The sequence below is a fragment of the Choloepus didactylus genome, chromosome 10, assembly GCF_015220235.1.
Source record: "Choloepus didactylus isolate mChoDid1 chromosome 10, mChoDid1.pri, whole genome shotgun sequence".
NCBI lineage: Eukaryota > Metazoa > Chordata > Mammalia > Pilosa > Megalonychidae > Choloepus > Choloepus didactylus.
Window position 1 is genome coordinate 742566 of NC_051316.1, and position 27308 is coordinate 769873.

The window sequence follows — 27308 nt, forward strand, 5'->3', positions numbered from 1 at the left end:
CAGTGAATACCTTGGAAACTGAGTCTCTAATGGACTTCCCTGAACAGAAAAATTTTACATCTTTGGCTGCATTTTTGTTGCTGGTGGAAAGTTGCCATCCTAATGACCTCTCATGGGTGAAGAGAGCATAAGGAAACTACACATGGTATCTTTCAGACTCTGTCTTTTCCCCATATTATTTCACTGGATATCATACCTAAGTCACTATAGTGAGTAAAGCAATATTCCTAGTCCTGTGAGTAATTCTAGTGAAACTCTGTGTGAGTAGTTTGGGAGATCACCAAAACAAGCTCGTTGATGATAATGACACTGAACAAGAACATTTTGAAATTTTGTTCCATCAGAACTCAGGGCATGGGAATGGACTGACAGATTGTGCATCTTTCTGGCAGGTGCAGCATTAGGGAAAAGAAAAGATGGTGTTATTGGAAAGAAAATTGTGTCAATATTGAGTATCATTACAAAACTGTTAAGGCAAGTAAGTGAAGTTGTGAAGGATTAAAAAATACAGGCAATGAATGAGAGACATCTATGGGATTAAAGAAAATGTATAATATAAGAAAGAAGGTTTGTTGGATGGATGGTTGTAGAAGAGCAATATTTTAATAATGCATATTAAAGATTACCATTCTAAAAGGGGAACTTTTTAAAATAATTAAACCACATTTTATTTGTTTCCAAACAGTTCTCTTTTTAAATTATTTCTACACTTACAGAAGAGGCTGCCATAACTTAAGGATTTCACATGGTTGGCTGACTGGCAAAAGGGTTTGGATTTAGTGAAAATGGAAAAGAATGGGGCAAAGGTGTTAAGCCAGACTAGTCTCTGTTTTAGGATAGAAAATAAACTCTTAAGAGATCTGCATTGCTCATATTTATTTACCAAATTGGAAGAACTTATAAGAATTTTGGCATAAATAAGAATCACTAAATCTTATACATATTTCTAGTATGCTGTCATCAAAGCAGTCCAGAAGCAATCCTGGAAGTAATAGCTGGTTACAAAATATTTTGAAGATTATGAAAGTTCCAAAAAATCTTAATGATTAATGCCATCTTACTAAAATATATTATATTAATGTCTGCTCAAATATGTGGTTTTTGTGTTGCCTGGAGAATATGATTTAGACTTCTCGGTTTGAAGTGAGATATTACAATGAGGCATCTAGAAACTCTTTTCTGACCCCACTTTGCCTCATTGTGCATCCAAAATTCAGTCTCATAACAGTTCCTGGTGAATATGGCTATGTACATGCTTCCCAATCTCTGTAATTTTGAGCATACATGAATTCTTTCAAAAATCCATTTCAAACATTTCCCCAGGAGTATTACTTTTTATTTTATGGTAATGTTATATATGGCAAATCTACAAGGAAACCACCATAAGAATTTCATAGAATCTCAGGTTATCTCAAGTTTTTGTTCTCTGGGAAAGTTGTGAGGGATTACATGGACACACGCAGTGAATATGCAGATCTAGAAATGAGCAATTATGATTCAATAATGGGTTATACACTTATGAAATAAATAACCTCCAGGAGATATGATCATAAATATATATGATAGGATATTTTGATGCATTTTTATTGGGAACTCTAACATATATACGTAACAGTGACAACTTTCAAAGTACAATTTAACAAGTAGAGAGCAAGTTTCAAAGAATGTCATGGGTCAGAGTTCCATAACTTCAGCTGTTTCCATTTTCTTAAATATAACATAAACACAGAAAGGTGTTAACTTTTAATCTTTTTAAATACATCTTTACTGAGATGTATTCATATACAATATAGTCATCCATGGTATACAATCAACTGTTTACAGTACCATCATATAGTTGTGCCTTCATCACCCAATCCATTCTCTTGAAATTCAATTGTATTGAGATATATTCACATAACATACAATCTTTCAAACTGTACAATCAGTTATTCACAGGACCATCATATAGTTATGCATTCATCACCCCAATCTATTTTTTGAATATATTCCTTGTACCAGAAAAAGTGAAAATAAGAATAAAAAAGTAAAAAAGGATACCCAAATCATCCTCCCCTCTCACCCAATTTTTATTTAGTTTTTTTTGTCCCCATTTTTCTACTCATCCATCCATACACTGGATAAATGGATTTTGATCTGCAAGGCTTTCACAATCGCACTCTTACTCCTTATAAACTACATTGCTATACAATCTTCTTCAAGAGTCAAGGCTACTGGGTTGCAATTTGATAGTTTCATGTATTTACTTCTAGGTACTCCAATGCATTAAAACCTATAAAATGTTATCTATATAGTGCATAGGAATGCCCACCAGAGTGATGTCTAGGCTCCTTTTGGAATCTCTCAGCCACTGAAAGTTTATTTTGTTTCATTTCACATCTCTGTTTTGTGCTCAATCCCATGACATCAGGTCCAGATTCATCCCTGGCAGTCACATCCCACATTGCCAGGGAGATTTTCACCCCTGGGTGTCAGATCCCATGTAGTGGGGAGGACAGTGAGTTCACCTGCTGACTTGGCTTAGCTAGAGAGAGAGGGCCACATCTGAGCAACAAAGAGGTGCTCAGGGGAAGACTCCTAGGCACAATTATAAGCAGGTTTAGCCTCTCATTTGCAGTGATGAACCTCATAAGGGCAAGTCCCATGAGAGAGATCTTGGCAAATTTGATAGGGTTTTAAATAGAATAAGAGGGAGAATGAAATACAGGACAGATATTGCAAAGAATGACAGTTATTAACATGTCAAAATATTTTGATACTAGCAATGAACATCCTTGAAATAATTTTAAGGAAACAATTCCTTTTATGATAGTATCAAAAAGAATATTGTTAGTCATAAATTTAACAAAATATGTACAAGACTTGGATACCAAAAGTGACAAAACATTTCTGAATGAAATTAAACAATACATGAAAATGTTAATATATCCAGTATTCATGAATTGAAAGACTGAATATTGTTAAGATGGAACTACACCCCAAATAGATCTACAGGTTCAAAAGAATGCCTTTCATTTTGCAAAAATTGAAAAGTGCTTCTAAAATTTATTTGGAAGTTCAAGAAATGCATAAGAGCCAAACAATTTTGGAAAAGAAAAAAATTAGTTGAAGGAATAAATACCCACTATTTCAAAAATTACTACAATTTTATAGTAATAAGGACGGTGATGTACTAGCATAAGGATAGAAACAAAGATCAATGGAATTGAGTTAAGCTTACAGAAATAAATACTTGTATCTATGCTTATGAATTTTCACAAGTGTACCTGGCCAATCAATGGAGTATAGATTATAATTTTCAACAAATGCTACTGGGACAACTGGGTAGCTGCATACAAAAGAATTAAGTTGGAATGCTACCTCATATAGTACACAAAAATGAAATCCAAATGGACCCCAGACCTAAATGTGGATTAAAACTGTAAAGTCTTAGAAGAAAAGACATAATACATTTTGTGACCTTTTATTAGACAATCATTTCTTATATATAACAAAGGATGCATTAAGAAATAATAGAAATAATAGGTAGATTGGACTACATCAAAATTTAAAACTTTTGTGATTCTAAAGACTCTATCAAAAACTGATAGGACACCATGGAAAATGAGGGAATATTTTTGCAAATTATGTATCTCATAAGGATCTACTACCCAGAGTATATAAAGAAATCTTACATTTCAATAATAAAATGAAAAATATCCCAATTTAAATATGGACAAAGTATTTGAATACACATTTTCCAAAGAAGGTATTTAAGTGGCACATGCAAAGTTGTACAATATCATTAGACAATAAGGAAATGCAAATCAAAAACACAATGAGATACCATGCCCCACCCACAAGAATGGCTATAACCAAACAAAACAAAATGAAGTAAACAGCAGAAACAAGAGAAATGGGAAATTATTTGTGTGTTAGAGGATGTGAAGAATTTAATAAAAACACACTGCTAGTCATTATTTAATATGCTGAAGGCTCTGTGGAAAATGTTTTGGTACTTCCTCAAAAATTAAACAGAGAGTTACCACAGAACACATCAATTCCACTCTGGAATATATCCAACAGAACTGAAAACATATATGTATGTAAAAAATTGAATACAAATATTCATCTCCACTTTACTAATAGCCAAAATTGGAAACACCACAAATGTACATCAATTTATGAGTAAATAAACAAAATTGATTGTGACATTACAGTGAAATATTATTCAGTAATATAATGTAATTGAACACTGATACATGCTTTAACATAGACAAAATATGAAAACATGATGGCATGGCAACTAAAAGAATCTAGTCACAAAGGACCACATATTGTATTAATGTATGGTTCCATTTATATTAAATACCCAGAAGAGAAAATCCATAGATATAGAAAGTTGATTAGTGCTTGTTAGGGCCTAGGGACTGGAAGAATGGGAAATGATGAAATTTTTCAAGCAATGAAAATATTTTGGAATTAGATAGTTGTGATAGTTGTACAACTCTGTGACTATAATAATAAAAGAAAAAGAACTGTATTCTTTAAAAGAGTGAATTTATGGTATGTGAATTTTAGATAAATAAAACAAAGAAACACATTGAGAATATTTTCCTTACCCCCAAATATATTACAGTGTTCTAAAGGATACAATAGATTATAATCCATAGTACATGTCCTTGAAGGAAAATATCCAGTTTTAGTAAAATATGCAATTACACAGCAATAAAATATTCAAAGTAAATATTCATACCAGTAAAATTATATATATAGAAAAAAAAAAGCCTTTGTGGAGCAGAAAAATTTTGTCTTCAATTTTCAAAGAGGTAAAGGATTCAGAAATGAGAAGTGCAATCAATGGTAACAGTTTTAATAAACCAAAGAATTCATAAAAGTGTATGCATCAGTGATTCATTAAGGCATTTGGTGCAGGCAGATTTAGGGACAAAAAATTATCTTCCAGAATATCTTTCACAATTTTGAATGTAATGGAGAAATAATTTTGTGGCATAATCTTTAGTGAATCCTTTTCCCAGAGTTGAAAAAAATGGATAGTTCCTTTAATTTTTCAAATGAATTCTGCTTATTACATCAATGATGATTTTATAAAGGCACTCACAATGAAGACAAAGGTTGTGTAGCCAAACCAAGCAGATACATTATCTTGAGTCATTAAAATATCTGCTTTCCAAAAAGAGAAAAATTTTGGAATTTCTAAGAACTATTTTATATAAACATAAGATTTGATGCACAATATGCTGATACTTAAATCCCCATTTCTTCATGCCTGTGGATTAATTTGAGAAGCATCAGGAATAATACAGTCAAGGCTGAGGAGGAGAGATGAAACTGATTAGTACTGGAAGATAAGTAATAAGTAAAGAAAGAGACATTTCATGAAAAACTGTGGATCTACTCCAATACCTCCTCTTGGGTGCAATAAAGAAAGTTCACACCTGAAACGGGCTTGAAAGTCAAACATCCTAAGATCAGGTATCACTCATGGCTAACAAGCAATAACATAAGAAATTTTCATTTAGGTGAAGCAGCCTTTTCTGGTTTGCTAATGCTGCTGTTATGCAAAATACCAGACATGGATTAGATTTTATAAAGGAGGGTTATTTGGCTACAAATTTACAGTCTGAAGGCCATGAAAGTGTCTAAGCCAAGGTGTAAACATGAGTATAACTTCACCAAAGGAAGGACAATGGCTTCCAGAAAACTGTTAGCTGGGAAGGTATGTGGCTGGCATCTGTTGATCCCAAGTTGTGTTCCAGCTCCTCTCTCAGCTACTGTGCATTCTTCAAAATGTTGCTCTTGGTGCATTAGTCCTCTCTTAGCTGCTCTGGGGCAGTGTCAGAAAAAGTCTGCTTTGAAAGGCGGCCTCCAAAATGTCTGTCTAAACTGCAGCAGCATCTGGGCCTGCATGGCTCTTTTTCAAGTACTCTAGTACATCAATCAAGACCACCCTGAATAGGCAGGGCCCCATCTCCATGGAAATAATTCAAAAGTATAACCCACAGTTGGGTGGATTATATCTCCAGGAAACATCCAATCAAGAGGTCACACCCTAATCAAAAAGATTAATCAATCAGCCCCCACAAGGTTTCATCAAAGAACGATGACTTTTTCTAACTGACTTAATGTATACAAACTGGCACACAGCCTATGTTGATATCCATAGCCATCTAACTCTAAACATGATTAGTATATAATAGTAGGGTAAAAAATTATTTTAAATCTGAAAACAGTGGAAAAAAGAAAAACAAAAGTAGTAGGAAAAGATTGATACAAATAATACCATATTCCTCTATGGATCATTGACCTGAGTGGCCACTAGAAAGATGTTTGATAGAGTTACAATAACTCCATTTCCCAGTAACTACTTAAAGCCCATGAGGGAGGCTATAGATGAGGGGGTTCAGCATGGAAGTGAGGGTGACATAGAAGTCTGACACCATCTTTTCCTGGTCACAAGACCAGTTTGAGGCTGGTTTCATGTACAGGAACATGGCAGCTCCATAGAAAATTCCAACCACAGCCAGGTGAGAGGAGCATGTCATATAGGTCTTGTGATGGCTTTCTCCAGAGCCCATGTGGATGGCAGCTTGAAGGACATGGGAATAGGATGTGATAATACCTGAGACTGAGAGGATTAGCATCATCACACAGCAGATGAAAAGCCATCATTCAAAGAAAGAGGTTTCAGTGCAAGTTAGAGGTAGAAGGGCAGGAACATCACAGAAAAAGTGATGAATTTCCAAAGGTCTGCAGTTAGAGAATGACAAGGCAGATGCCAGTACAATGATACCATCAAGAGATCCCAGGATCCTGGAAGCAACAGTCATGAGTACACATAGTTTCTGATTCATGAGGATGGTGCATCACAGAGGATGGCATATAACCACATAGTGATCATGTGCCATGACAGCCAATAAGAAATATTTGGTGCCAAGCAGGGACATATAAAAGAATATCTGGGTTTCACAACCTGCTAAAGAGATGGATTTCTTGCCAGACAAGTAGTTGAAGGCCATCTCGTGTTCCTTGGTGCAGATGAGCATGAGGTTCATGAAGGACAATTGGCTGAGTAGGAAGTATGTGGGGGTGTGGAGCTGGGTGTCCAGGTAAATGAGGAGGCCCATGGCAGTCTTCCCCATGAAGGCCACAGTGAAGATGCCCAGGATCAGAGAGAAGAGGAAGGTGTTGGTGGGACTGTGATAGAAGATTCTCAGCAGGATGAATTCAGGGTTGAAAGTCTTATTTCTCCACCTCTTGATGGTTATTTTATCTCATCTGGATGTTCCACAGATGACATCTTCTCATTTATTAATTCAAGAAAATGCTTTCACATGCATACCATGGGAAAGTCCCTGGACCAGGCAGTGCCCATGATGCATATGTGAGACATTTTCACCAATCTTTACTTATCTACGTTTTGTCACAGTAATAGTTATCTGAATTGATCTTGTGATTTCAAGGTTTCTCCATCAAACCTTCAGAGAAACCAACTTAATGAGTCTTTTTAGCTTTATAGCTAAGACAACTGAAGCTGACAAGAATGTATTGACTTGCCTACAGTTACATAGTCCACAAGGATCATAGAAGAAAAACATATATGCATATTATTTCCTAAAATTTATGAAAATCCCTTATCATAGGAAATTTCTTGTTGAGTTTTGTTCCTTTTCTCTAGAATATCTACAGATTGCTGCTTTCTTCAGTAAGTATAGAATCTTTGTTCATTGGTTTCTCCACTGGTTAAAACAAGAATAGTTATTAAGAAATAAACAGAATGTGTGAAACTGCCTTCTCAACTGAGTTTATCATTTTAAAATCATAACCAGTATGTACTACCAAATATTTGGTTTGAAACAAAAATGTAAATACACTCTCAGAAGCTTTAATTTAAACATTTAATTAACAAATCAAATTGATCAAACTTTTCATAAAGTCTCCCATGTAGTGAACTTCTTTAGCATAGTCACAGAAAACTCATCCTGTTTATTGATGTAAAGTCTGGGAAGATTTTATCTTCTTCAGAATTGATCAATGAAGCAAATATAACAGTTTTTAAATGATTTTGCTAGTTATAATAATTAGGGCAGTATGATAGTGGGACAAAAATAATAAAACTGAAAAATTGGACAAGATAGAGTTGAATGATATATATATATATAGTTACTGAAAGAAGCAAATCTCCTCCAAGCCAAAGCCCCAGATCCAGGGCCAATGCACTATGTAACTCTTCTATTTGATATAGAGCTTTTGAGTCTTTAAGCCTCTATATTCTCTGCAGTATCTTCTCCACCCCATAAGCCAATGAGCCAAAATACAGCTCTGACTGTCTCTCTTGAGTGCTTTGGTTTGGAAGAGACATATGGTATACCTGCTCCTCTCACTTCTGCCTGAACTCAACAAATGAATGTAGAACTTACCAGCAATACTCTTCCTATAATAATAAGGCACCCCACAAAAGAAAAATGTATTCTCTTTTCTATCTGGAAATGCTAGTTCACTATTGAATAGTAGTTTTGAAAGTAGATATCATTGCCTCATTCCTCATTTAGGGGGAAAGCTCTATGTCCTCCACCATTATGATGTTAGCTGTGGGTTTTTCATAAATGACTCCATTCTACACCTAATTTCAGTGCCTTTTAATCAAGAAAGAGTGCTGCAAATGTTGAATGCTTTTTCTGTTTATATTGAGATACTGTTTGCTATATTTCTTCATTCTATTTATGCACTGTATTACCTGATCATTTTTCACATATTGAACAATACTTACACTACTGGAGCAAACCACCTTGTTCTTTATGTATAATCTTCTTTAAAAATGTGGTTAGCTTCATTTTGCTGGTATATTGTTAAGGATATTGGCATCTATATTCACGTGTGAAATGTGTATGTAATTTTCTTTTCTTGTGATGATTTCTTCAGGACTTGATAACAAATAAATGAGACCTTAGAGGATGAATTTAACTCTGTTCACTCCTATGGAATTTTCTGGAAGTGCTGGATTTTTTAAAATATTTTATTTGAGTTTACTATGTAGATTACATTTAGAATCATAAATCTATTACAATTAAGTTGTTTTGATTACAACTTGACTTCAATAGGCACACATACACTGTGCTTATATGCCTCATTTTTTCCTTTCCGTGTTTCCTCATCATAATTACACCTTTATCCTATGCATACCTAGTTTCAAAGAATAAGACATGTCATTTTACATTTGAATTTTAAACTATATAGGAAGTACAAGCTAACCTTATAAAGGAAAAATAAGCTGGCATTTGTATTTGTCTATATTATTACATGGCATGGAGGTCATTTTTTTGTTCATATGGCTTCTAGTTAATGTCTATTGTCCTTTCCTTTCAAAATAAAAACTCATTTTAGCATTTCTTGTAAGGCACAATTAGTGGTAATGAATTTCCTATGAACTTCCTAAGTTTGGGTTTGCCTGGAAATGTCTTAATTTCTCCCTCATTTTTGACTGACAATTTGCTGGTTTGAATCTGCTAAGTACCCCCAGCAAAGCCTATACAATTTAAATCCAATCTTGTGGATTGGATAAATACATATTGTAGGTGGACCTTTGATTAGGTTGTTTCCATGGAGATGTGACCCCACCCATTCAATGTGGGTCTTAATCCAGTTTTTGGAGTCCTCTATGAAAGTATAAAAGACAGAGAAATTTTGGAGACAGCTTACAGATGTTTAGAAAGAAAATATCCAAGGAGAAACTCATTTTTAAACTGGAACCCAGGAGAAGGGTTAACAGACATCACCATGTGCCTTCCCATGTGAGAGAGGAACCCCTAATGTAATTGGCTTCACCTCAGTTAAGGTATCTACTTCTTGATGCCTTAATGTTCATGGACTTAGAACCACAAATTTGCAACCTAATGAATTCCCATTGAATAAGTCAACACATTTCTGTTATATTGCATTCTAGCAGCTTTAGCAAACAAAAACAGATTTTCATACGAGAGAAAAGGGGTGCTGTGATTTGCCAATATGAAAAATGCTGGAATGGCTTTATAAATGCATAAGGGGAAGACTCTGAAAGAATTGTGATATGCTTTATAGGGAAAGTCTAGATTGCTTTAAAGAGATTGTTGGTAGAAATATGGATGTCAAATGTACTTCCAATGGTGTCTTAGAGAGAAAAGATGAATGTTTTCTTGCCAAATGGAAGAAAAATGATCCTTTTCTTAAAGTGACAGAAAATTTGCAAAATTCAGTGTTTGTAATGGTTGGAATGGAGAATTTGACAATGGTGAGCTAGGAAACTTAGCTGAAGTGATTTCCACACTAAATGAGGACAATATAGCCTGACTTCCCTCACAGCTTCTAGTGAAGTTTGGCAGGAATGGGATAAGCCGAGAACAGAATCTTTGGTACAGAAAAAACAGAAATTGGTGGTCTGGAAAATTCTGGCCTTCAATAAATTGAGACTACAAAGGATAGTTCCCCATGTGAGGGTTTAACCAGCAATAGCCATATCAGTACAAGCCAGGATTGGAGATGGAGTTATCCAAGAAGGATTTGTGGAAATTTCCTATTGTCTGATAGTTTTGACCCCTGTATGCTGCATGCAAAGCCAACAATTTCTTTTGAGATCTTTATAAAAGAAACAACTGCCAGTCTGGACTAAAAGACAGAAAAGGGAAAGATTAAAAGAAAAATTTCTTCAAAGACAGAACCATCAAAGCTAAGGTCTGGAGCCAAGAAATCTTGCACCAGTAGAGTGGAGACACCCATGCCTGTGGAAAGGGTGAGTTTGCCCTGGAGGCACAGGTCAGCCCTCTGCCTTAATGCTCTAGAAGTATGCTGTCACCCCAAACCTCAGAGAGGATGGAGCACACTCCCTGGGGATTGGTGAGAGCCTGGACAACACCCCACTGTTCTTAAGGGGTTGAGCTTTTGTTCTGGAGATGGCACAGCCTACAGGTGTCAACCAATGCTTGAGGAGGGTGTGGCCAAGAACAAGGTGGCCTCCCTAATACTGGGATATATTGAAGCAATCAACCCAGTGTTTGGAGAGAACAGGGCTGCTGCAAAGACCTTGGAGAGCATGGGACACCCACTTTCTCAAGCTCTGACTTTGAAATCTAATGGAGCTTTCTCTGCAGGACTTAGGAACTGATTGTGTCCTCTGACTCATTTCCTTTCAGTTTCTCTCTGTGGCATTGGGAATATTTATCCTATGACCCTCCCTCCTTTGTATATCAGAAACAGGTAACTTGTTCTAAGTTCCACAGTTAGAAGGGAATTTTGTCTTAAGACAAACCATGCCTGTAACTGATTTTGATAAGACTTTGTATTTATTTATTGCTACAGAAATGATTTAAAGATTTGTGATATTCTAATGGAATGCATGCATTTTGCAGATGAAAGAACCTGTCTTTTGGGGTCCAGGGTGTGGACTGTGCTGGATTGGATCTATTGTGTACCCCATAAAAGACTATGTTTTTTTAATCCACTCATATGAACAGACCCATTGTGGGCGGGATCTTTTCATTAGAATATTTCCATGGAAATGTAATCCTTCTTATTCAAGGTGGGTCTTAATAGCCTTGCTGGAGTCCCCTATGAGAGAATAAAAGGCAGAGACATTTTGGAGAAAGCTCAGAAACAGAATAGCCCAAGGAGAAACAAGCAAGGACCTACAGAAGCCCAGAGATATTTTGAATATAGAAGGGCCAGCAGATGCTGCCAGATGCCTTCCCATGTGACAAAGGAATCCCAGATGACATTAGCTTTCCTCACAGTAGTTATCTACCTCTTTGTGTCTTAACTTGGACACTTTCATGGCCTTATGACTGTAAATTTGTACATAATAAATCATCATTTTAAAAGCTAACCAATTTCTGGCATTTTGCATTCTGGCACCTTTAGCAAATGGAAACAAGGGGTGTATGGGGAAAATATACTTATTGTAAAATATGGACAAGAGTTAATATTCTTTCATTTACAATAACAAATGTACCACATCAATAATATGGGTCAATAACAGGGGGGGAAAAGCAGAATGGCATGTTTTGCATTTTCTTTTATTTATTTTAATTTGTTTTTCCAGAATAATGAAAATGTTCTAAAATTGATCATAGTGATGAATGTAAAACTATGTGATAATAATGTAAGACATTGTACACTTTAGATTGATTGCATGGTGTGTAAATGTATCTCAATAAAATTGCATTCTAAATAATAAAAAAGAAGGACCTTCTGAAATAAGGTGACCTATTACTCTAGCTCACCTTTGGATATTTCTCAGTCCCCTACCTCTGGCTGGAGATAAAGAAGTCCTAGACATTGACCCTAATATTCCAAAGGAAGTTTAATACCCACCCCCAAACAAGAGGGAAAAAAAAAAAAACAAAAAGAAATTCTGGACCCTTTAGGTGCCACTCCCCATTTTCTTCTCCCCAAGCCCCTTGCAACTTTTATTGTATTTTCTGTCTCTATGGATCTGTCTATTCTGGACAGTACATAGAAATAGAATCATACAATATGTGGCCTTTTTTGATGGATTTCTTTTACATAGCATAAGGTTTTCAGGGTTTATCCACAGTGTAGCATGAATCAGTACTTCATTCTTTCCTAATACACATCCTGCTTTTACACTTGATGCATTATTGCAAAAACACAGGAAATTGAAATGTGTGATAGTCAAAAATACACTGACTAACATATTATGAAATAATGGTTTTAGAGTGATGTCATCAACATGGCAATGTAAGCAGCTACTGAAATCCCCTCCCTACAGAGTCAGGGAGTAAAGGGACAATTATCACTTGTTCAGAACTCAGGAGAATGGTATAGATTTGAAAAATAACCCACAAATGCTGAATCAAAGAAAGGTAGGAAACTTCCATCCCAGACTGGCTGGTCATCTCTTCTCTCCCTCACTCAGTTCCACACAGCTTGGGAGATGCATGGAAGCAGCAGTCAGGATCCCTCCCGCCTCTCACTGGGAACAGATCCCCACCTATACACAGACACAGAGACTGAAGCCTAAAGAGACCCATGGCAGGACTTAAGCCATGGGGGGATGTGAATATAAAGCATCAGCAAGGAAGAGCTTTCAAAATGAAGGATCATGGAAAGAACCACAAAATCTTATTAAAAGAAGCAAGCAGCCAGGCAAAAACTACCCAAATCAACTGTCTTGGGACCCAGGGACAGGAGAGGACATTTGAAGTCCCAGGTCAGTGAGAGATGATGAGTCTGAAAAATGCAGATGGAGACTGTGTTTCCAGCCTGGGTCTGGAGTCAATTCCCCACCCTTGAGGGAAATAGCAGCAGGCAGCCTGATCCTTGCATTGGGAGATGACTGCAGACTGGTGCAGATGGGGGATTTCTCTGTCAGAAGTAAAGTGGAGTCACAGCCCCATGTTGAGCAAGATTTTGTCTAGCAAAAGTTAGTGCCTAGGAACTCTGCAGTTTTAGCTCCATTGAGTCAGAGGCTGCCTCTGCCTCAGGAGATAGAGCATCTGAAGGCAATTAAGTTACCAAATAGTGCCATCTTCTGGGCATTCCAAAAAATTCAGGGTAATTTCAGGTCTTTTCAGAGCCTCTCCAGGCCTTACCACCCACCCATTGAAGATGGTTTACAACCCCAGCATGGGAACTTGGCCCTGTTTGGGCTCCAAAAGATAGAAGATGCAACTGCAAAAGCAGTGCCCTAAAACAGACCCAGGTCTTGCTGACTGGTGAAAATCAGAGCACTACTAGCTGGTTGCTGGCTGTGGAAGTTGGACACCTCAGGCCCCAAGTCCAAAGTCTATCCATATAGGAGCCTAGGAATCTCCAGACACATTGTGACCACAAGTGAGGTCTCAGGTAAGAGGAACTCTGCCAACCTCTACCCCCAGAGTTGACTTCCAGCACACATAGATAATGGCAGACTTGAGTGGACTGTTGCATAGTTGGATCCCAGGCTGTCAGGCTACCACAATATGGGAGAGGTGGGGTTGTGGGGAAATGGTCACCAAAGAGTGCCAGCAGCTGGCCAGACAGGGAAAGTGCAGTCTGGAACACTGCATTTCTGCCTAACCCCTAACAGGTTTCCAAAAAAGTTTGCACCTCTTGGTTTGGTTAATTACTGACAAACCAAATGTCAAAGGAGGCATTCAATGCAAATCCAGTAAACTACAAAATCTTAGATGAGCAAGAGAAATCAACTTTCAAAATAGACTTATTAAGGTAATAAAATGCAAAGAAACCAGCAAAAATGACAAAACACCTGAAGATGAAAGAAGATATGGTCAAGCCAAATGACCAAATTAAATAGCAGGAAAAGTCACAGAATTTGGAACAACTAATCAAAGGTGTTGATACAAAATCATAAATAACATCAATGAGATGGCTAAGGAAATAAAGGACATCAATAAGACACATGAAAGGAATAAAGAATAATTGGAAAGAATAAATAGAAAAATAGAAAACACTCATGGGAATGAAAGAAACTATAGATCAAATTAAAAATATACTAGAGACACATAACAACATTAATCTAAGCAAAAATCAAAGATGACCTAAGTAAGTGGAAAGACATTCCATGTTCATGGATAAGAAGGCTAAATGTTGATAAGGTGTCACTCATACCCAAATTAATCTACAAATTCTTGCAATACCAAACTTCCAAAAACCTACTTTGCAGTCTTGGAAAAGTTAGATATTAAATTTATTTGGAAGGGAAAGTGGCCTTGAATAGCCAAAACCATCCTAGAAAAGAACTAAGTGAGAGGACTTAAACTTTCTCACTTTAAAGTTTATACAGTCACAGTGGTAAAAAAAGTGTTGTATTGGAACAAAGACAGACATATTCATCCATGAAATTGAATTAGGGGTTCAGAAATAGACACCCAGATCTTTGGTCAATTGATTTTTGACAAGGCTCTCAAAACCGCTACTGGGAGAGAATAATATCTGCGGGACACTGATTACGTGCTTCAACTTGGCGGGCCTGGGCTGGGGGACCGGATCCACCCCTGGGGAGGGTAGTGGGTACGGGTGACTGCGCCCTCCACAGCCCCCCGGGCCTGGGAAAGTGAGGCCGGAGGCAGGCCCCATTTCCTCACCCAAAATACCAATGTTAGGGGAGGCTTGCCGGAGGGAACCGCCTTTTCCCCACCCCCTTATCTTGCCCGGACACTCCCCGTTGCCAGTGCAACTCCCCCACCGCCAGTGCGCATGCACCGTTGCCAGAGCAACTCCTGCCCGTGACAAACAGCTTCCGCGTCCTCTCAGAACCAATCCAAGCCTTTAACCCTTATAGCTACCCCGCCCTCTAAACCGCCCAATATAAGCTTGTACTCTCCCCTAATAAACTCTCTCTTGGTTTTCATCACCCAAAAAGAAACGTGTCCCACCTGTTCCTTTCTTGCCGCCCTCCATACTTTGCACGCCTCCCGCCGGGGACCTGGCCAAGTCCCCCGCCTCACCCTCGCCTCCGGGAAAGAGCCCCCGCCGCCGGTACCCTCGGAGCAATCCTGGGAGCCTAGGATTTAGCAACCGGCCGCCACCCTCCCCCAGATGAGCCAACTGCGACCGCAACTGGCGCCCAACGTGGGGCCCCTGGAATTAAAAGTCCTCTCCACGCAGCGGTCCAGTAAAACCACCCGCTCGCCCGGACGCCTCTCCAGCTCCCCTTCTCCTCGCCTGCAAAGTAAGGGCCGCCTCTCCCTCGCCGCCCCGTGGAGCCGCCCCTCCCTCGCCGCTCCACGTCTGGAGCCGCCCCTCCCATGCCGCTCCGCGCCCGGGCCGCTCTTCCTTTCCCGCATTAACCTAACTCTTGCCCCCGACTACCTTTCATCTTCTCTTCCTATGTCCCCCACATTCCTCCTAACACTCTTCCTCCAGTAGCTTTCCCTCTTCCCCTCCATTACTTTGCTGTGGTCCTCTGTGTCTTTGTTTCTTTGTTTAGCGCGGTGTGCCTCTTTGCAACCGCCCCCCCCCCAAACTGCTCTCGCTACTAGAGGGTCCTGCCTTCTATTCTCACCGTCTCCTTCGGCCTCGCGGCCACGGTTTACCTCATTTTCTTTACTCAATAATCAACCCCCCTTTTTTCTTTTCTCCCTCCGCTATGGGTAATCGTCTATCTGCATGCCAAGCACCCCAAGTTCGCGCTCTGGCGGGTCTCCTAGACACACATCGCTGTAAAGTGTCTGTCCGGCAGCTGCAGGTATACTGGGACCTCCTGCTGCCCTTTAACCCATGGCTTACCACTTGCCATCTTTGGGACCCTGTTACTTATGATCGCCTTATTGATCGGGTCACCAATGCCATGGAACATGAGAGCAAGCGCTTCCCTCCCGGCTTGCTCCCCACCTTAATAACCGTCCACTCCTGCCTTCAAGGCTCCCTCCCCCCTGATCGAGGCCCCATTAAATCCAAGGAGGCCCTATCAACCCAGCCAACAGATTCAGATAGCGATACTAATGTAGACCACGATTCGGACACAGAATCCTTAGTCGAGCAAATTAACAATGCGCTCGAAGTTGCCCCCCAAAAACAAAGCAATACTAAGCCTCGCCAAGATGGCGAACTTCCTCCTTCTTCTTCCATAGAGGGGAGGAAGTGCTCCGGCGATGACGTCAGCCCTAAGCTGGGCCGGAAACCGCATGCGCTTTACCCCACCCTTTCACAGGGCGGAGCTAGTCCGCCATCTTACACCTTAGGCCCCGCCCTTTCACAGGGCGGAGTTAGTCCACCATCCTATGCCTTAGCCACTCCCACCGCGCCGCCATCTTGCGACGCTTGGGGCCTCCCATTTCCGCCTCTCCCTCCGGCGAGCTCCCCCTCGGAGCCGCTACCGGCAGCTGCCGCCGCCCCTCCCACCCTGCTGACTAACAACCCCTGGCTGCCTTCTGCACCTCAAGGCAATCCTTGGGGCAACGCTCCCCCTACCCCCACTCCCGCGCCAAGCCCTCTGCAAGCGCGTCCTCCTTTCTCTCGTGCTTTTCGCTGCTTTCCTCTTAACCTTACCCCCACACCACAGAAACCGTATGACTGGTATCCCATTGACTCTGATACTATCAAGCAGCTTCGCAGGGCCGTCAAGGAAGACGGGTTAGGTAGCCCATACGCTTCCCAATTACTACAGGATATCGCCATGAACTTTTGCCTCCCCCAAGACTGGGCCTCGCTTGCCCATTCCATTCTTAACCCCGGCCAGTTTGTAGATTGGCGTGCTCACTTCCAGGCGGAAGCAGCTAAGCAAAGCGAGCAAGACGCAGCCACTGGAGTCTATCATCACCCCGAAGCCTACTTGGGCACGGGAGCGTTTATAAATGCATCCGCCTATATTAATGCGCCTGCCGCCTTTTGGCCTATCCTTCGGGGAATCGCCTTGCGAGCTTTTGCCAACTGTTCCGCCTGTCAGCCTACTAAATTCACCAAGCTCCTCCAGGAGCCAAATGAGCCTTTTGCCACCTTTGTCTCTAGGGTTGAGGAAACCTGCGCTCAAAAAGTTAATGATCCCCAGGCCCAACTGGCTCTCGCTCGAGAACTCATTCTTGAGGGAGCCAATCCCCCTTGCAAGCAGGCTATTCTTCCCTTGCGGGAGAAGAGCCTATGCGATTGGATACTCGCCTGCAGCGCCTTTGACCCAGCTGCCGCGTCTCTAGCCCAGGCTGTCTCTGGCGCTGTCACTGCCGCCTTAGCCGCCACCACCGGTTGTTTTAAGTGCGGGCAGAGTGGTCATTTTGCCCGGGAGTGCCCCAATGCAGAAGTCAACCGCCCGCCTTTCATGCAGCGTAATGGGCGCCCCCCTCCCACTCCTTGCCCACGCTGCCAGCGTGGCTATCACTGGGCGCGAGATTGCAAGAGCAGCCCCAGAGATCTTAGCAAGGATAGCTTAAAAAACCTCTGCTATCCCTGGTGCCCTGATGGCAGTCAGCGCCAAGGCACTGAGCAAGCTTTAAACTCCAAGTGGGGCAAGCCTCAGCCCCGCCCCTAAGAGGCAGCGTGCCGGCCGGTTCTAATAAAACTAATCACTTCACCGGCAGTAAAACGCTTCTCTGGACAGTCCCTATCAACCCAGAAAAGCCTACTCGTAAGTTAAGAATAGAGGGGCAATGGTACACGGGCACGCTTGATTCAGGGGCAGAGGTCTCTTGCATGCCCGCTCAGTATGCCACCATGTGCATGGTTCTCGATGGTCCCTCAGTAGTGGGAGCCACAGGTACCTCCACCTCTCTTCAGGCCATAGGGCCCATTAAGTGGGAGGATGAAGAGGGCCACTCAGGCACCTTCCGCCCGTCATTTCTACACACCATAGACCAAATTTTATGGGGCCGTGACATCCTCGCCGCCTCTGGGGCAGTGCTTACCACGCAGCCCCCCCAATAATGTGCGCCACTGCTCGTTTAACACCTCCAGCGCCCGTTCCTCTGCAGTGGGATACTGAGGAACCTATATGGGTGGAGCAGTGGCCCCTTCCCACGCATAAATTAGTAGCACTCCAAGCCCTTGTCCAAGAACAAAAAGTTCTTCTTTTGTATCCAAAGAGCATAATCAATTTCCCATGGTAACATCATACAGCTGCTTCACATTTTTTAAACTCCAGTTAAATTTTGCAAGAAGCCTGCAAAGTAGGCAGATATTGAAATATCAGTTTGAGTGATGATGAAAATGTACTTCAGCAGCAATTTAATTCAAGACCATATTCCCACTAACAGGAACAAAAGCAGAGACACTACAATATAAGCCAGTTTTATGTTAAAACTTTCTCTTATTTTCATATGACTTGATGCCTCCATATATGTGCCTTCTTGTAAATGTTAGAATATGCTTTTCCAACTGTAAAGGGAGACAAAATGAAGAAAATAGTAGCAAAATAGTCACAAATAGCCCTAAAATTCAGAATACAAGTGTAAGCTTATTCTGTTAATTAACATATTTTTGTAACTACAATTTATATAATAGTATTCATACACTCAACATTAAATTTTATTGATGATGGTAGACTATTTTTGACCCAGAAATGGTAAAAAAAGAACTATATAACATTATAAAAATAAGATTAAAATTAAACCACAACTCCACCATTTAAACTCATCACAAATATTATTTGGTTTGTTTTCCATGGTCTTTTCATACAAAAGTTTTGTTTTATCATATTGAGATCATGTTGAAAATAAGGATATTTAGGTTTAAGTAAAGAGGAACATTCATAGCTTTTTTCTAGAATATGATGTGAAAATATTTAAAAGCCTAATTAAAACATTTACAACCAATTAATTTAATTTAATTTTTGCATTAAAATATCTTTTCTATTGGAACAATTAATATAATTTGGTAATTAATAGGCAAAAGGACAAAGGAAAAATCTACCTAACATAATTAAAGAAAATTCTCTTTGCATATACACATGTGCAGCTTCAAAGACAAAGAGATCAAGAGGAAGAAATTATGAAAGAATTAAAGAAAAGTTAAAGAAAGGAAGACTATATGCTAAAATTAAAGGTAAATTTTACTTCTTTGGAAAATAATAAATCAAAATGGAAACAAAATAATTCCTTAATTTTGAGGGTTAAATGCTAATCTTGAACTCTTTAAAGTTAATCAGCACTGTAATGTAATACATGATTAAGTTAAGGTAGTTGTGTTTTTTATTTTTATATTTTAAATATGCATATTCTCTTATGAGAGACAAAATTGCATTTTTGTGCTGCTTCTCACCTCCTTTTCTTCCACCACAACTTTTATATTATCTTAATATGATTACATAGGTAACATATATTTTCTAAGTTTTCATACCTTTTGAGATTATCTGTCTTATTTCTACACAAAAAATGTGATTTGAGCAGAGTGAGTAACATGTGATTAACATAATAGTTTGTGATCGGTGGAAATAGAGATGAGAGGATCTTGAGACACATCTTAATAAGGAAAATGTTATTACATAAGGTTGATGTTTTCCTAGGTGAGTAGCATGTTGTCTTAAATTTATTAAATTGAAGGAAACCCCCAAGGAAAATGTGAAGTTATTTATTGTCTTAGAGTTTTTGCTTTCCTGTGCATAGTTTTCCTAGAAAAAATATGTTAGTTATATTGGCAAAGGTTGTATCAATTCTAACTCCTTATAGCTATGTAATTTTGTTGTAAGTCATTGCCATTCTTACATTAAAGTTTATGATTTGTTTGCACCCTGAATTTGTAATATGTGTGTTATTTACACATTATAACTATTTTCTTCCAATTACCTCACCCATTTTCTTTTTAATGTTTTATTCCAAAAATCAGAAAGGATCAAGAAAATATGCTAAAATGCACTCCACACATTGTTTAATAAAACACTCTGGTTGTCTCAGAGTCCCAATTTGATGTCCTGAGCCTGAGGAAATTAGATAGCAAGGACCTCCATCACTCTAAGTATAAGGGAGTTTCTGCCACCAAAAGTCATGCTGAGAGACAGAGTATCACATTCTGTAAACTTTACTGCATCAACCACTTCCAACCATTTTTATAGAAATGGAAATGTGCAAGGTATTGATAAGAATGTGGGTATCTAAATATACTTATAGGAAGATGAGAGGTTCACCTCTTCTTTGAACAGGAAAAGGCATGGTGGTGTTTTAAAACCTCTCAAACAAGAGGCTTCATTAAATGCACCATGGTAGAGGACAGAGAGGCTTGACATGGAGGAACCAACACCTCACCCAAATGGAGGCAGAAATTTTGTTCTCCTTTTATGTCTCTGAGTTACGTGGTGAGAGAAGTGTTCAGTGACTGACACATGGCTCTTATTTAGAAAAATCTGTGTGATGGAACCTGGATAAATCTGCCTATGATGGCAGATGGAAGAGAGGAGTCCCTGTTCAGGTAAAGAGAGGTTATAAATTAGGGTTTCCTAGAGAAACATAACTAACAAGAGATATCTATAAATGTAAGATTTTATAAAAGTGTCTCATACAACTGTGGGGATGCATGAGTCCAAATTCTTTAGGGCAGGATGCATGACTCCATATTCCATAGGGCAGGCAACAAACTGGCAACTCCAAAGGAGGAGCTGAATGGACTCTTAAGGAAATGCTTCACTGGCTAGCCAAAGAAGAAGTAAAGGTCATCTCTCTCTTTCCTGTAAAAGTCTTCAACTGATTGGATTAAATACAGTTGACTGTATTCTCTCAATGTGGAAGACACAGCCATTGTTGATGCAATCAGTCACAGGTGCAGTCAATTGATTGATGATTTAATAAACCAATCTTCTGGCTTATTGCCCAAACACAAATATCCTTGCAGTAATGGTTAGGCCAGTGCTTGCTTGAACACACATGTGGACACCATTACCTAGCCAAGCTGACACATGAACCTAACCATCACAGTCCACCCATTGTCAACTTGGCAGTTATATAGATCACTTTAAATCATATTTTGTCTCTAAATAGAGAACAATAAGAGACATATATTTCATAAAACAACACTCAGCTGTCCTGTGTAAAACCAGAAATGCACCAAATCTCTCCAGAATATGGTGCAAATCCTTGGGTGACATGAACCCTTTATCTTGATTTACTGTAACTTAAATATTGTGAAATGAACAATACAGCTTATGTCATATGACAAGGGGATAAGATGGAGAAGAAAAAACATAATTAATTAATGGACAAATAAAAATGTACCCATAACAATACAGGGAGGAAATATCTATGACATTACAGTCTTCATTTCTGTAAAATGTCATGTGGTCATGGTTCATACTTATCATGACCTACTTCCACTACCCTTTCCAGGTTCCCTTTACCTTCAGCAATTGTTTCAGCTGGCTGTGCTTTTTTACCAGGTGGGGTGACCCAAATCTTCATTCCTGAAGTTTCTTGGCCATTGGTAGCATGCACTGGATTGGGTTGTTGCAGTTTTCCATTGAATTTAAACACAAGGCATGGTAATACTAAGAGATGCCATAGGGGTTCTCTTGTATTCCAGGAAAACTCTTCTTTACCTCCATTGTGCAGTTGCAGTGCTATATTTCCCCTGGATAGTCAGTATCAATCACCCCAACCAGTAGAGTAATCCCCTTCCTTCCCTGTTGATTCAGAGGCATGAGAGGCCCAAATTGGCCAGGTGGCAGTCTTAACTTCAACTTCAATGGAATTGTTGTTGTGTCTCCTGGTGGAAGCACTCCTTTTGGTACTAAGACTTGTAGAAGAGAAGAGCTTAAGGATGTAGTTACAGGAAGCAAAATTTTCTTAGTGGATCTCTAAGACTGATAGTGATTGGTGCCACTCCTACTTCCACTCCTTGAATCCTGGACCCATGAATCTTATCTATGAGGGGAACAGCTTGATAGAGTGGATGCTGATTCAGAGTACACACAGCCTCCTGAAGAACACTGTCCCAGCTCTGCAAGGTATTGCACTGTAATTGAGTCTTCAAGAGGCCATTCTACTGTTCTATCAATCCAGCTACCTCTGGATGATGGGGAACATGGTAAGACCAGGGAATTCCATGAGCATATGCCCATTCCTTCACTTAATTTGCTGTGAAATGTGTTCCTTGGTCAGAAGCAATGCTGTATGGAATACCATGATGGTGATTAAGGCATTCTGTAAGTCCAAAGATGGTAGTATTGGCAAAAGCATGGCATAGAGAGAAGGCAAACTTATATCCAGAGTATGTGGCTATTCAACTGAGAACAAATTGTTGCCCCTTCCTTGATGGAAGTTGTCAATTTAAGCAAATGAGCAATCAGGTAGCAGGCTGATCACCTTGGGGTATGGTGCCATATCAGGGGCTGAGTGTGGGTCTCTGCTGCTGGCAGATTGGGCACTCAGCAGTGGCTTTGGCCAGGTCAGCCTTGGTGAGTGGAAGTTCATGTTGCTGAGCCCATGCATAACATCCGTCCCTATAACCATTATCATTTTGTTCATGAGTCCTTTCAGAAATGACAGGAATGGCAGTGGAAAGAGACTACCTGGTATCCACTGATTGCATCATCTTACCCATTTGATTACTAAAATCTTTGTCTGCTGAAGTCACCCTCTGGTGAGCATTCACAAAGGACTCAAATATCTTCATGTCTTTTACCCATTAAGAAATGTCTACTCACATGCTTTTTCCACAGACTTCTTTGTCATCAATTTTCCAATCATGTTCCTTCCAAGTCCCTGACCATCCAGCCAAAGCAATAGCCACAGATTATTAATCATTATACAATGCATCTCTGACCAGTTCTCCTTCCAAGCAAAATGAACAACCAGGTGCACTGCTCAATGTTCAACCCACTGGGAGGATTTCCCCTCACCACAGTCCTTGAAGGACATCCTAGAAATGGCCTACAGTGATGCAGTGGTGAAGCTGTCCACTTTTAGGTATCTTGTAGTACCATCTGTAAGCCAGGACCAAGTTTTCTCTTCCTCAGTCAATTGATTTTAAGGAACTCCCAAAGATGCCACAGTTGTGTCCTGGAAAGTGATGGTAAGGTGTAAGGAGAGGGGCCATGGGCATTTGAGCCACTTCCTCATGTAAATTTCTTGTGCCTTCAGGACCCACTTGAGCTCTGTCTCATATATACCATTTATCTTTTATGATGTAGTGCTGCTGTGCATGCCCAAATTTATTGCTCAGCAGGTTGGACAACACCAAGCTCATGATAGGTAACTGAGGTCTCATGGTAACTTTGTGGCCCATGGTTATGCATTATGTCTCTACTAAGGCACAATAACAGGCAAAAAGCTGTGTCTCAAATAGAGAGTAGTTATGTGCAGAGATGGTAAGGCTTTACTCCAAAATCCTAAGGCCCTGCATTGTGATTCTCCTATAGAAGCCTGTCAAAGTTTGCAAACTGCATATCTATTTGCTACTGATACTTGCAGCAACACTGGGTCAGTTGGATCATATGGTCCAAGTGGCAGAGCAGCTTGCACACTAGCCTGGACATGTAACAGAGCCTCATCTTTTTCTGGCCCCCACTCAAAACTAGAAGGTTTTCCAGTCACTTGGTAGAAGGGATGGAGTAGCACACCAAAATGAGTAATGTGTTGTCTCCAAAATACAGAGAAGCAAACTAGACATTGTTCCTCTTTTTTGGTCATAGTAGGGGCCAGATGCAGCAGCTTATGCTTCACCTTAGAAGGAATATCTCAACATGACCCACACCACTGAACACTTAGAAATTTTACTGAGGTGAAAGGCCCCTGTATTTTTGTTAGATTGGTCTCCCATCCTCTGACATGCAAATACCTTGCTAACTAATCTAAAGTAGTTGCTACTTCATGCACACTAGGTCAAATCAACATTATATCATCAATATAATGGTCCAGTGTGATATCATGTGAGAGGGAGAATGACCAAGATTCCTGCAGATAATATTATGACATATATCTGGAGAGTTGATATACTCCTGAGGTAGTACAGTGAAGGTATACTGCTGACCTTGAAAGCTGAATTCAATATGTTTCTCATGGTCCTTACTAACAGCTATTGAGAAGAATGCATTTGCCAGATCAATGGCTGCATACCAGGTACCAGGGGATATGTTGATTTGCTCAAGCAATGATACCACATCTGGAACAATTCAAACCAACATCTAGTTAAGCTTATGATAATCCACTGTCATTCTCCAAAACCCATCTGTTTTCTGCATAAGCCAAATAGGAGAGCTCAATTGGGATGTGGTGTGAATCAATACCCCTACATCTTTCAAGTTCTTAAGAGTGGAATTAATCTCCACAATCCCTTTAGGCATTCACTATTGCTTTTTGTTTACTATTTTGCTAGTCAGGGGCAGTTCTGGTGGCTTCCACTTGGCCTTTTCTTCCATAATAAGCCCCACTACATGAGTCAGGGAACCATTGTGATGATTCTGCCAGTTACTGAGTATGCCTATTCCAATTATGCATTCTGGAACTGGGGAGATAACCACAGAATGGATCTGGGACACACTGGTACACTGTGAGATGGATCTGAGCTAAAACTCCATTGATTACCTGACTTCCATAAGCCCCAACCCTGACTGGTGGACCAGAGTGATGTTTTGGGTGTCCTGGAATTAATATCAGTTCTGAACCATTGTCTAATAATCCATGAAATATCTGATCATTTCCTTTTCCCCAATGAACAGTTACCCTTGTAAAAGGCCTTAGTTCCTTCTGAAGATGGCTTGTAGGAATGTTAACAGCATAAATGTGTGTCACTGTAACAAGGTCCTTCCCCAAGGGTACCCAGCCTCCCCTTCATTCAAGGGGCTCTGGGTCTGTAAAATGTCTCAAGCCTGGGAATTGATTAAGTGGCTATGACTCTGTGTTATGTAATTCAAAGTAGACTTTTGTTCATTTGACTTAGAATTCTTCAGCTTATACAGATAAATCAAGAATTTATTAGACTGCCCATCAATTTTACTTCTAGATACTCCATGACCTACTAGCCAATGCCATATGTCTCTGTGAGTCTGATAATTTTGACTGCTGCTTTGAGCTTGTTTTCCATTATGGTAGCCATGTCTACCTTGTCTTTGTTGACTAAATGCTGCCACATGGATTCTACCAACTTGGGATCCAATTATTCCATTGTGTTTAAGTATTCCATCTCAGTGTCAATATTTCCCACATTAATATCTCACCAACAGAGAAGGGCAATTATAGAGTATTTCAGGGATTATGGAGCCAGTCTCAGAAATTTATTCCTCATAGTCTTTGTAAAAGTTATGTCCTCTGGGCATTTCAGGGATGTGTGAGCAGTTCTTTGATGAAATATCCAATTTAACATTCTAATCTCTCTAAGCCTTTGAATCCCCTCTTCTTCATTATACTAGGGCAGTTCTGACATTTCAACCTCAGGTTATGTCAGCCACCTTTTGATCCATGTTTCAGCCAACCACCTAAACAAACTGGTAATAGCCTTTCTAACCCCTCAAGCTACAATAGCGAATGCAGAATCTCTGCTTAGTGGCCCACATCAATCAATTCAGCCTGATACAACTTTATATTCCTTCCACCATTATCCCACACCCTTAATATACAAGTTGACATAAGATGTTAGACATCACTGCACTATAATGCAGTCTATTAAATGTGCAATGCTTTACATTAAAAAAGAATACACAACATATACTCATTATGAGAAAGTATATATATATGCATTATACATATGAAGGCATCAAAACACAATGAAAATCATAAAAGAATGTAAAAAATGAGATCTATGATGTACTCTTTATGTTTCCAATCACAGTCCTAGTAGCAATGTTGTCTTGGATTATAACCTCTCTCACACAAATTGGCTCATTTATAAAAGTCACATATCAATATGCCCATCTTGAACTCTGTTGTGCAGCTCAACTTGTTTCTAATAATTTTAAAAAATTCTAAATTGTCTTGTTCTCCACAAATGCCAAGGTCTTGTCATTAATGCTTTAAGATATATACATTTTGCATATTTAAAGATTTCAGTGATTTTCCTTAACTGCTTGACCTGTTTTGGGTGACATTATTAGACATAAAGGTTGTTTTAGAGAGTTTTTACTATGTAAGAGAATTTAACTTTGGGAACACTTGCAGTGTACACACACCACTTATATGACTGAGCTTATGGGCATGTGTGTGTATGCGGTTTATGGGGTCAAGGACCTAAGAAGCATTTTCATTATGAGTTGCATGAAGCTTTTATGATCAGAAACCTCAGGATAAAAGGTAGAAAACTAATAGTATTATCCATGTTTAATTTTTCAATTCCATCATTTTTCATTATGGTATCCTACAACTATTAAATAAAGAATTTGGGAACAATATCAAAAGAATAATTGTTAATGACTGCAATGATGAAAAGGGAAAGAAGGTGGCGATAATGAAGAAAGTGATTGTTGTACTTGGCCTTGAATAATGAGCATTACATCAGCAGATGTGTCTCTGATGAAGTGCACTCACAGAAAGAGACATCAATAATTGAGAATAGTACATGAACTATTTTACACCTATAAAGGAAATTAGCTAAGTAAAAGTAAATAAATTTCTCTGGAGAGGAATCAAGAAGGAATCAAGAATTAAATGATAGGTGGGTTTGGGACAGTTTTCCCCACTGGGTGACCATTTCCAGATCCCACAATGAGTACAGGCAGTGACACAGAGGAGGTCAGTTTTGAAGGTTGAGGGAAATGTTAGAATCTTGCCAAGAACCAGCTATTTATACCATCTTAGCAGCATCCTGAATCTCTATTTGCATCCGTATTATTCTCACACTATACTAACTTCCAGAAAACAAGATGGTAATTGATCAATGAGTATCAGACTACAGTGTCTTAAGAATCACACTCTAGCAGGAAGAGACTAAATTCCTCAAACCAATCATTCCCAAAGTGATTGAGCATTTTG

At 39.5% G+C, this 27308-nt stretch overlaps 1 pseudogene; it reads right to left on the bottom strand.

Moving 5' to 3' along the window:
- Positions 1-6368: 6368 nt before the first annotated feature.
- On the bottom strand, positions 6369-21806 carry LOC119505122 (annotated as a pseudogene).
- Between the last annotated feature and the right edge of the window lie 5502 nt (positions 21807-27308).